This window comes from Cuculus canorus, chromosome Z (genome assembly GCF_017976375.1).
Source record: "Cuculus canorus isolate bCucCan1 chromosome Z, bCucCan1.pri, whole genome shotgun sequence".
In the NCBI taxonomy this organism is placed as follows: domain Eukaryota; kingdom Metazoa; phylum Chordata; class Aves; order Cuculiformes; family Cuculidae; genus Cuculus; species Cuculus canorus.
Genome location: NC_071441.1, coordinates 11,825,224 through 11,838,071, shown reverse-complemented (window position 1 = coordinate 11,838,071; position 12,848 = coordinate 11,825,224). Strand labels below are relative to the sequence as shown.

General features: G+C 34.8%; 1 protein-coding gene across 1 annotated transcript in view; it reads right to left on the bottom strand.

The window, feature by feature from the left end:
- Window positions 1-12,848, bottom strand: part of CWC27 (CWC27 spliceosome associated cyclophilin) — a 117,595-nt gene that overhangs the window by 58,098 nt on the left and 46,649 nt on the right. The gene's annotated exons all lie outside the window — the stretch shown is intronic.

Below are 12,848 nucleotides of genomic sequence, written 5' to 3'. Positions count from 1 at the left end.
CAGTTTTATTGATAAAAATAAGCATCATCTACCACCAGACTGGATTTTTATCTGTAAATACACACATATAAAAAGTAATTTTTTTCTCTCCAGTATTTAATTACCAAATGCCTTCATGTATGGATACAAAGAAAATACTTATCTCTACAGAACTGACTATGTAAGTGGGAAAAAAAACTGTCGTTCAAATATACACAACAAAAGTAAGACTATTACAGGAACCAAATTTAGTGCAGTTGTCAATCTCATACATAACAAATCTTTATGTTGGAACATTAACCGAATACAGCTGATGGCGTTAAGTCCACATGAAACTACTTCTGGTATAATTGACAATCCTGCTTTCCATACTAGTGCAAACCGAAATGGTTTATGCAGTCAAAGAATGGCTTGGGAGTCCTATAAATTATTCTACTTGAAGAAAAAAAAGAGCAATTCTGAAAAAACCTGCATAGCAGAATGTTTAAGCTGCATTACCCAAGGCCTCTTTAGCCCTTGAACCTTCTTGACTTGAACCACAAGTTCAAGCCATGGCAGGTTCATAGCCATGGCAATTTTGGTATGCAATCACAACCATAAGTAAATAGTAAACACTGATTATTGCTTTGAAACTGTGAATGCTATCATATAGACCATCACAATTCTTATGTCTCCCTTATTGCTCTATTCTTCTGACTCTTCTTCCAGAATTGGTGAGCTACTCCACCCATCCATCCAATCTAAGTGCATCCTGCTTTGCCTAAACACTGGCCGAACCAAACTGACAGTACTCTTTAATTATTCCTTCTTATTCTGCTGTACCCGGCCTGATCAGATCAGATCTATGACACTGCCAGAGAACTGGAACAAAGGAAACATCCTGCAAGCGCAGCAAGGGCGGAGATGGTGTACCCTTGCTAAAAGATACACTCCCTTTAACCTTAAAATACTGATTTCCTTCAGAATATTTTTTCTGAGGCCCTAACAGAACTAGGGGTGGAGACACACTTGCTATGTTGAGAAATTCCGTAATCCTTTGTTTGCACAACTATCAGTTTCAAGGGTGGTTAGTCAACAGCTCAACATTCAGACAGGGTAAGAGGCAGAGGAATGAGAGGAGGTGGTATAAACGCACTCTCATATACACTTAACACTTGAAAATGTTTACATATTAAGTGATGAGCAGAGAGAAATTAAGGAGAAACAGTAGCAATTCATTAAACAATACTTCCTAACTGAATAGTTTGAGTTTTAAATACACACAGAGAACAGATTCAACAAATTTTTTTGAAAATACTACTACACATGTATTTTGACTCATATTTCTGGACTTTGTTTAGGTGGGTTTTCTTTTGATTTGGTTTTGAGTGGATTTTTTTACAATTGGCAGCACTATTATTACCGGTATTACATAATTGTTCATGAATAATTCACAATCCACAGTAGTACTTATAGGCAATTTTTACAGCTTCGTGTCTTCACTGTTCCTAAATTCAAAACTAAAACTTTTAACTGAATTAAACTGCTATTACATATTTATTGTTTTCAAATATAGAAACAACAGAACAAAAAAATTGCTGTTCTGTTGATTATATTTTCAAGTCTCAAAAAGATAAGATTGGGGACATATAAAAAGCAATTGCTTGTTAGCTGTAAAGTTGCACAACTACTGTACAGATTAGTAGCGTGCGAAGTGCTGGGATCAAAGGAAAAGTCATCTGCTTAATGTAGAGGTGATTCTTTTAATCTCCACTCAAAAAAACCCAATCTCAAACTGATGAGTATCTTTGGTATCACAGTGAAACGGAATTTGTGCTGCTGTGACATTTTGAACATTGCACAAATGGGCTAGGGATGTTAAATCATTTAGAACTGAACAATCTGATTTCATGGCCCGAGAAAAATGACATCACTTAAAAGCATTTTGACATGAAAATCACATTCCACATTTTTCTGTGTCAGCTGCTCGGGGTTTATAGGAATGATCTTCTCAATGCAATTTCTAAGTTTTGCTCTCAGGACAGCAAGTTTTGTAGGAAGTTTTGTTTTTCTTGTATTTTTACCTGCATCATGCATGAATTAATGCAATTTAAAATATCTGTAAAGAAAAAAACAGACAAAAAGAACTTTGTAGAAAGGTATGCCTATCCCCTGCTCTATAGCCTAAAATACATAATTTCCTAACAGTTACCTTTTTTCTTAAGAAGATGAAGAAGAAAGGAGGAGGATAAATAAAAGGCCAATCTCAGTGACATTTTAATGTACTACTTGACAATTATCTTATTCTCCCACAGAAAAGAATAACCTAGTATTACTGAAATAGTTGACAAAAAAGTGCATTATATTTGTACCTCTGTATATTTTGCATTTTTTTTTCCTTCAAGTAATACTAATAAGCTTATGAAAACTTGCAATTTACCTAACTAAACTTAAGGCAAGTACTTTAAGGCTCTTTATATTTAAGACATGCCTGTCTCTGTATTTGACAGAAAAGCAGCTTACCCTTTGCACGTTAAATACTTACACTAATTTTCAAAAAACAGACTATATATAGTGCATGTACACAGAATTAAACACAACTCAACTGTCACTGTACTGTCCCACAGTATAATTTATATAAAGTACTATTACATTAGAGACATATGCCTCATTGGGCTCAACAACATAATAGGATTTCTGAAATACTTGTTTTCTTGCTCAAAAAGTAAAAGTGCCATTGCCTCTCCTTAGTGATCAAACTACTTCTGTTCTGCCCATGTTCCTTTTCGTTCCAGTGTTAGATTAACATCGCATACTTTTTTGATGCTATCTTTCTATACAGATAGGCAAGAATTATACACAAATAACTTCAAGTCAATAACCTAAAACATAGCAAAGCTAAAAAATCTGCCTCTTTTTTATTTACAAATTTATTAACAAAAAATGGAAAATAAAAAAAAGAAATATTTATTGTTAAAGTAAGCTTTATTAAAAATGGTCTAGAAACGTTTGCAAAAACTTATTACAGAAGATGTTAACTGTCTCAAAGTATTGCTTACTCATACTCCCTCCTTTCAGACAGTATTAGCAGTCTTTTTCAGACCACACCTTTCCCACAGAAGTCTCCAGTGGACCAATGATGTTATGTTTTGGTCTCAACTCATGAAAAGAAAAAAGCACTCTTTCATCTGCTTGGGGGGCATATAAAAGACATTTCCAGCACACATAGTGAGTTTTCATTAAAATGCATCCTTTCCCTATAACTTCATTTCCTTCAGATACCTCCAAACTCCTTCTCCCACCTCCATTCTGTGCTACATGTTTATGTATTTCGTAAGAAGTTCTAAGACTTGGACGCTGTATTGTCTGTCTCCTGTTTCACAGTCTGAACAAGGCTCTATTACCCTATAACCCAGAGCCTAGACTCTTGAATTCAATGAGTCAGCAGCTTTTACCTGACACTGAAATGTTTGTAGAGCATTCTACATCTCCACCAAAAGGCAAACTATATGCACTACATGTAGAAACAACTATTAAAATAAATAATTAGAAAAGCAAACAGTGTAATTATCTAGTTCCATTTAAGCTCATATTTAAAACAACATTGTGAACCTTCTCCCCATTTTTAGAACTCAGATTACTACAGCTGTTCTGCTGCATCTTTTCACCTACTGCCAGAGTAAAACCTAGTGATAAATCATGCACAGAAACTGACAACCTTAAGCAAACTTGAAGCCTAGCAGAGAACAGAGAAACAGATAATGATCAGCTATGTAACTTCTCATTACAAGATGCCAAGGATTTGCACTGAACCATTCATGATTAATCCATAATAATTTTTAACAACAGAAAAGTAACTGTTTAGGTATTTTAAATACATAAAACCAAACTGGACCAGCAACTAAATAAAGAAATCATGATGTAACTGAGGGAGAAGGGAGCAAAAAAAAAATTTCAAAGATAGGTGCACGAAACACATATAGGGATTAAAAAAAACAAAACCAAAACCGACACAAAACCCCCACATCATATTGAAACCCCAATTTTTTTAATGAAATGGTATTCCTGATAGGTACATGATCCCCTTCCTCACCTCCAGAATTCTGATTACATATTGATGGAAAAAGTCAGTATGCTAAGAGCAATTAAGAATTAAGAGCATGCACTCACTTACGGACGTGCACTTCATAGAAATAGAAAAAGCTATCAAAACCGCACAAAAGACTCCTGTTTAGAAGAACCCAAATAGGCTGCATTTTAGGAAAAGGCACACCAATCTGAAATAATAAGGCACAAAAATAACACACAACTATACAGCTGAAATAGTTCTGCTTGACCTAGACAATTGCCAGTACTTTGAAGTTCAGTTACATATTATCTAGTAGGAAATAGAAAAAAAAATAAAGGAATTTTGCTGCTGGGAAACATGAAACATATTTGCCTGTGGATTAATTAACAGAAGCAGTGGAAGTACCACTACTCTGCACATTTTGTTCTCAACACAATTTTAGAAAAGTACAAAAGAGTATAAACCCCCACTGATGAGATGACAGACTAGATGATCTAATATATCCCTTCTGCCTTTAGATTACATTAATTTACTATAATGCCCTTATTTCTAGTAGGAATGATCCCACATTCCAAGTACTTAGTGAAATGACACTAATTGGTATAATTGGCTAACTGATATAATTGACATTACTGAAACACACTGAGCCAATATGCACAACTGGAGTGTTGAAAACTCTGTAGAAATTAGTGACCAGAATTCTAGTTAAGAAAGATAGTGCAGAGTAAAAGAAGGTTAGGAAGGTGAAATTAGTTTAAAGTGCATCTGGAGCTGAAATTATCTTCAGGCCTGCAGACTAGTCTGATAGCTAATAAAAAATGAACATCCTCAAAAAAGAATATTTACAGATGCTGCCTACAAAACAAAACAAAACAAAACAAAAAACAAACAAAAGAAGTGCAGTACTTTAAAATTACCCATTAATAAGTCCCTGGGAGATAAAACAGAAATGGTGTTGGGAGTTTTAAAGCCAAAAAGTTTGAGGAGTATCACACGACCTTTTAACATAACTGATATTGTATCCAGCACAAATTAAGCACTTGGGCCTTCAGAAGAGATGAAGGTTAGCCGGTTACTGAATTGTGAATGACTGCTTAGAAACCACTGATTACAAATCAAAATAAAAAACCTAAGAACAAACTGGCTCACAATCACATGAAAACAGTGTGACATTTGAGCTACCGCTAAAAATTACAGAAGGATCGTTAAATTATTACAAAACTGAGAATACTAAAATGCAAGGAAATTGTGATTGTAATTGAAAGTCCATAAAGACAACAATTTAGTTGGACCAAAATCACAATTCTGCAACACCGAAAAGGGACAATATGCATAGAAACCCAGACAGGTTCACTGTCAAGGTGAAGGTAACAACTAGAACTGAAAAACCCTTCATATAACAATGACACAGATGAACACATAAACATATATTTCTTTCTTTTTAGCAAAACTCAAAACCATCTTGTCATACCACACAAAAATCATGCAGTACTGTTCAGGCCATCAGTCATAAAGGAAATTGTTAGACTTCCATCTAATGCAGTAATAGCTACATTTTAATCTGTCAACTTTTATTAAATTTCTAAAAGGCTCAGTAGAGAGACTCTCTGTCTCCTCATCTTTCAGTTTATTATACGAATATAAGAAGACAGACTATCATGTCAATCTTTGCAAAAGGAATTTAGGATTATCCAGGAGTTTTATTGGCCTATTAGCTTGGTATCAACAAACTATTAGATATAAGAGAAATTGCAAGGGAGGAAAAAAGGTTATTTTGTAAACAGTAAGCTGTAAGGTTTAAATTATTGAAGAAGTTTATGGAAAATAGGTCCAATCTACTATAACAAGTGCAGTTTTATAGAAGTAAGCAAAAAAATTGCTCAGCTACTAGAGCTACCTTGTACCAGGAGTGCAAGTCTGCCTATTCTCTTTTCTAGCAAAAACAAAATTGAGATGATAGACAGTATAACTCTATAACAAAATCAGAGAAGGACATAACCCTAGTAGAGAAAAGCTAAAAGACATGTTTACTGGTATTTAATTGGGTACAAACATTTCACAGGAGATATACCCAGTTACCAGATGAAACTATCAAAAGAAGCAGTACATTCTCTGAATTTTATTTTCTTTGCGTCATGATAGTCACTTCTCCAAAACATATTCTGCAACTGAACACAAATTCTGGCTTCCAAAAAACATGGCTTACTGGGTTTACAATAAGAATAAGTGAGACAAATCATGGTATACAGAAAGTCAGAATAGATGATCTAATAGCTCAAAAAATCCATGCTACTTTTTTCCATTTCTAGATTTCATGATGGGAAAAGGAAAGTTTCACATTTCCACACTCTTAGCCAAAATAAACATACGTCCTTGCCAAGACGTCAAAGATCTATAGTGCCCAAAGTTAATTAAGATTCATAGACCAGAACACAGACCTTTGCATAAAAATGAAATGTGCAAATTGTAGATTTCCGACCAAAGTCTCCATCATCCACTATTCTCTTTGAACAATGACTATTATGAAGGTGACAGAATCAAGCACCATTTACTCACGTATTCAGGAAGACAACATGCTCTACTCTAACACTCTAATTTTGGATACAAAAGAATCTAAAAGAACTGGAAAGAAATTATGGTGAAAATCCTTCGGATCTGCCTTATTTTCCAAACCTCTTTTAGAATACTTGAGCTTAAGTACTCAGGCAAATTTAATAAACCCCTTGGCTATTTGAGTCAATGCCAGAATCACGCAGACCAACAAGGAAATACTCTCTTCTCAGACTCTCCCAGGTTCTGCATAATCTATGAAGGATACGTGAAAAATGCTTGACTTTATAATGGCTGCAAGTACATTTCATTGACTTAAATTAAATGGTTAGATGTCACTCCTTATCTACACATTTTATGAATGCATGACAAACTTTTAAAAAACAGATAAAACTACTTCTGCCTTCTTCTGCACAAATCTGACATATTTGATGGAAGAAATACTACTGTGCCTAATCACAACTCTCAAAGAGGATTGCTGGACTTCGTGAAAACAAAGCAGTCACTGTATTTGTGAAACAAAAGAATGAAGATGATCTCTAACATGCAAGCAGCACATTAAGAAGAAAACATGTTTGTTTTTATTTTTCTTATTTTTGTTCTTACGGTATCTCTAGTCTAGTTCACAGATATCAATCATATAAATTAACAATATAATGACAAAGATGGAATAAAACCTTGTCTGTTTTTTCAGATATTCTGAAGAGAACCGTACACTTCTATGTAGCACGGTGGTAAAGGATGTTTTTAGATAAGCATGTAAAACAAAGAAGTGAAGAGAGAAGCAGCAGAATAAAAGGCAACTTTGTAAGTACATTAGGGAAAGAAAATGTAGCCAGCTTTCACATTTCTAGATGAAAATTCTGAAAAAAACTAATTTTATTTAAATAACAAGGTTCTGAGAGTAGTGTAACATTCTTCCAGAAAATCATATCCAGGTAAAATTCTGACATGACGAACAGAAAAATACCCAGCACGCTCTTTCTTAAAATAAATCCTGATAAATCCATGAAAGGGATTCTATAATTTGGTTCCTGCGACACCAAGGACCTGTTCTGAGTGCCCTTAAAAGGTGTCTTAAACTTCTCTTCCTAGATACCTAAATGTTCTTCTGCAAGCACAACAGAATAGACCTTTGCTTACCCAAGAATATTCTGGCAGCAAGCATATATTAATTAATTTCCAATGTGAAAAAAGAATAAGCATAAACTTTGCTGTAGTAAGAATATAAAATTTGCCTCTCATCTAGCAAACAAACGGCACTGCCTTCCCTGCACACACTTTAAATTTTACTTATAGGGAAAAGCATTAGGTTTGCAGTTCTTCTAACATGGTCATGACACTAGCAATTCTGAATTAAGCCAGTAATGATAATCATATATAATACTATGAAGAAGGATGTGAAAGATTTTTATTCCCCTTTTAGACAATTTGTTGGAGTTTTCTTTTCTTTCCTTTATAGAGTCAGTGACTGATTAAGAAAGGGGATGAAGTATTAGAAGGGATATATCATTCTTCTCAGGTAGTTGTAAAAAATCCCATGAAAGCTGGAGATAAAGACTCAAAATGCCTAACGGGGTGTCACAAGGGGCTTTCTCCACAGGCCCAGTTGTAAGTAAATTTTGGGAGTTCACCTTCTGAAGGCTACACTGGTGCTATAGCTTTCACTAGAACTCTTCGGTTGTGGCATGCAACAATTTAGGGGTTTAAGAATTTTCTAACAACAACTGCTTAACGACTAGTGCATGAAATAATTAAGTTTTGGTACTGGTTAATTGTGAAAGTGACTCAGGGGTATGAAAGAAGTCAAGATTACAGAATGTAATAATGCTTTCTAGCTTTCAAAAACAAAGAACAAAAATATTAATTTATGACCCTTTACAATATATCACTAGTATCTAAAGATCCCACATTTTTCCTGACACTAACACGATGTTACCTATTTATGCTGTACTGATAGCAAATTGAAAAGAAATTCCAAAAGATTTAATATATTAAACAGAAAAAGACGGAATGCTGCAATCAAAATTTGAAAACAGTGGTCTTCTCCAAATGGACGCTATGCCTCAATGATAATTGGATATATTCATCAAGTAGAAGTTTGTCTGGCTTAAACACCCCATACTCTGCTGTGCAAGACAGTTGCAAAACTCAGTTTACCTAGACAGACAGACAGAAAACCAAAAGGGACCCCTTCATTAGGAGTAAGCATATACGGGTTAAAAGACTTTCTGATTAAGCATAAATGGTTTTGCATCGCCCTTCCACCATAAGGTTAGATGGTTTGAGACGGATTACAAAGCGTCACAGGTTATCAACAGCAAGTGGTGTTCAACCTAAGAATTTCATACATTAATGTAAATATGCCTCTTCAAGATCAATCTGTAATACAGAGCCCAGTTGCACAATATTTTTGTGTGCTTTTGAAAGCAAATCTGTTCTCAAAGAATCTGTTAGTTATCATATGATAAGGTACAGGCACATGTGTGTGGACAAGTGAGAAAGATGGAGGCATTGAAGGTAAAACAGATTAAATTTCCAAACCATCATTTACGACAAGGCAGTTTTAATTTCTGTCCCTGAATTTATTTGCAAACCTTAGTCCCAGCCAAAATCATGAAGCATGAAACCCACAAACTGAGTTTATTACTATTTCAATTTATCATATTTTCAAAGCAAAACAGAAAATAGCATTTATTGAAATGTATTCAAGTGTTGATAATCAATGACCATGTGTAAGAGCTCTTCCTTAGATGATTTTTAAAGCAGGAGCTGAAGTAAAAGGCTAAGGAATATAGAAATGCAGTGCAAAGCGTCTTAAGACATGGTTTGTCATACCAAAAAGTTCAAGTATTCAACTCTATCAAAAAACGCAAAAACTCCTCAAAAAAGACTGGAGCTTGCTCCAAGAATCACAGCATGAACTCAAACAGGAACCACTACAGTTACTGACCCTCCTAAGTAACAGTGCAAAAAAAACCCCACCCTCCCGAGAAAGTGGAAGCATAACTACCTCTGGAAGAATTAGAAGTTCTCACTGAGAGTTCGCATGCCTAATCCTGTGTGTCACTGCAGAACTGCTGCTGAGCTCCTGTTCTCCACTTGCTTCCCATGGAGCTCAAAGCTTAACTTGGCAGCTCTGAAAGTTCTCACTGAAAATGGTTCAAATTGTTTACCATCACATCCTCCCACACACATGCAAAAAACCACAATGTCAAAAGTCATAGAAACTTTTTACAAAACATGAAAATCATGGAATCCATAACTCTTACAAAAGCCATGAAAAAAATGCACTTTTATTGATGGATTGGCAAAAAGTTTATGTAACCCTACACTCTTCTGTGGAGGGTGAGTTGGAAGGCATAATATGGTTCATTTTGCATTATAGATTTTTTTTCCCCGTTTTATTATTTAGAAGTAGTTAAAAGCCTGAAAAGAGCATTGGGTGCACATGAGTTCCATTTTGGCACATTTTCAAAGAAATCAGTATGAAATGAATTGGGTTTTAAAATGTTCTGACTTAAAAAGTAAAGATTTAAAATGGAAACAATAAAAATATTTAGAATTTGTGGTAGTATACATTTAAAATCTTACATTAGTCTGGGCAGTGGATAAGATAACTTACAACCAACTGGACAGAAGCAGGAGGAAAGAAAGAAAGAAAGAAAAAGAAAGAAAGAAAAAGAAAGAAAGAAAAAGAAAGAAAGAAAAAGAAAGAAAGAAAGAAAGAAAGAAAGAAAGAAAGAAAGAAAGAAAGAAAGAAAGAAAGAAAGAAAGAAAGAAAGAAAGAAAGAAAGAAAGAAAGAAAGAAAGAAAGAAAGAAAGAAAGAAAGAAAGAAAGAAAGAAAGAAAGAAAGAAAGAAGGAAAGAAGGAAAGAAAGAAAGAAAGAAAGAAAGAAAGAAAGAAAGAAAGAAAGAAGCAAAAAAAAAGGATCTCATTTTTGACAATTTACTTTTAACAAAGTAAATCACACAGAAAAATCAAATAGGAAAGAGGAAATACTGTGCAGAAATAAACTATGCAGGTATGAAAAACAGGTTAACAAGACCTCACAGTGGCAAATTGCGAGAGAAGCAGATACGCCACAGAAAAGGAAACATAACTTTAAAGTTATTGGCCATTTCTCTAGCTTTCTGTTTCATGGAGAAGGAAATAAACCTTAAAAAATATGTCCTTGTCTTCAATTCATTTTGAGTCCACCTCAACCCAATAAACTGAGCAGAAACACCACCATGCAAACCCTAGAAAACACATATAAAAGAGAGAAAAAATCTGATGATGTATTTGAATTTATCATGTTGGATTCATTAAGGAAAGTAAGTTCCCAAGGAAACAGTGGGAAGAAATTTGCTGTTCCCCATCAGGCCATCCTCCTCACTATTGCAAGAATGGTCCTAATGGAACTCGCAAAAGACTTGCTATATTAGCTTCAGTGATGTATTCTTCCATTCATATTGAAGTAGAAAAATTTGTATGGGCAGAATACTATAAGGCCTTTCAGGTTCTTACAAGTATGTCCTTCAATTTCCAGTGGCAATAAGGAAATAACTTTTAGAAGAACTGAAAGATATTGTTCCCATACATACTTTGTTTCTATTGAGAAACCAAAGCGTCCTACCTTGCCCAGGACACACCATTACATCCTGCTACTGTAGGACTGGCAGATACAGTATAGAGAGAAAACTACACATCTGCTCTTAAATTAGGGGTTTCCATATGGGTGGACTCCAACAGGGGTTTCCATACGGATGACTGTTATTTCAGACTTTCTCAAAATATATTTTCTACCACAACAGCCCTCTTTCACATTTACTGTTAAGTAACAACTTTACCTACAAAGATTTAATGGAAAGGTGAAGTTCAGAAAACAGGGAAATGCTGAATATGCTTTAATACAATTTGACAGCTGCAAACTAACAACATGGAATACTGCAGAAACCGCTTGAGATTTACTGGTATGCACAGACCAAGGTCTCATGAACAGCTCAGCTGATTTAAAAGCCTGCTGACACTGAAACCAGAAGGCATTGCACTAGTCTCCTCTCCCAATCTGCTCCTCCTTCCTCTACCATGACATCTAGTTTAGGTAGCCTTACTCCCTTTTCAAAAAACATACTTTTTATGGCTTTTGCTCAGTTAATTTTCTTACAGGAAAGAGAAACAAGTTCGTGGGATTCGAATGAGGCTTGGAACAGGTGCACAGAGGAAATGGTAAAAACACACAAGCAGGAGCTGGGGGTTTAGGGAAAAGAGAGTCATTAAAAAGAAACGGGTAAGTTAAACCTGTCTACAAAACTATAGACCTGCTCATTATTATTGCCAAATAAATTTTCATTTTCACTCCTCTACTGTTTAGCTTTTTAGATCATTCTTTAAATTCTGTCATCAGTAAGCAAGTTTATTGCATTTGCCAAATTTGTTATCTGTTCTGCTTCTGTGTACCTAAATTAAGGAAACACCCTTCAGCACACAACTACAAGACTCAGAGTTAAAAATATGTGTGATTAGTACTTAATATAATGGAATTATGCTATTGGCAAGTTCACTTAATTGCATGTATTTTGCATCTTTAGTTTAATAGTCAGTAACAAGTTTATTGTTGAAAAAGTCCTCTTTTTTCTTTTTCAGTAAATATAAGTGACCTCTCATGTTGATGGAAAATCTATTATCTTTAAGTTTAGAACCCGAAGAATGCAAGAACCAGAATTTTTTTACTCTTTCCTTCAATGCTGACACAGAATATATGTCTTGGCAGATTTATGAGGAGAAAAACAAATACATTGTTATAATGTGAAATATGAACCACAGAAGCTATAACTTCTCCTTCTGTTGAGTTTCTTAATACACACTTCCAACAACAATAATCTTCCTTAAGTTCATTTAGGTACTCATTTTGAACACTAGTTTTTCTTTCCTTGGCAACTATAAGGCTTCAAACAGTAAACTAATAAAACTGCGACTGAAATTAAGCATGAAAAGAAAGTGCAAGGGAGCATACTTACAAAAGGAAGAAAAGTAACTGGAAATCACACTGGAACTTTTGTCTGTAGTGGAATGGAGGCTGTGTATGGCAAAAATTTTGATTGGTGTTGACAGTATGTGTTATTGCGCTTGCAAAGGATACTTCATACAAAGAATCTCAGCTGGTACTCAAAAGTTTTTACAATTCCAGTCTCGCTCTCCAGCAATGTAAGAACATTGCAGATTTGAGGAAAACAGGTCAGAGTTCCCGTAACAGCAGTTTTTGAGAGATTCTTTTCACAGATCATA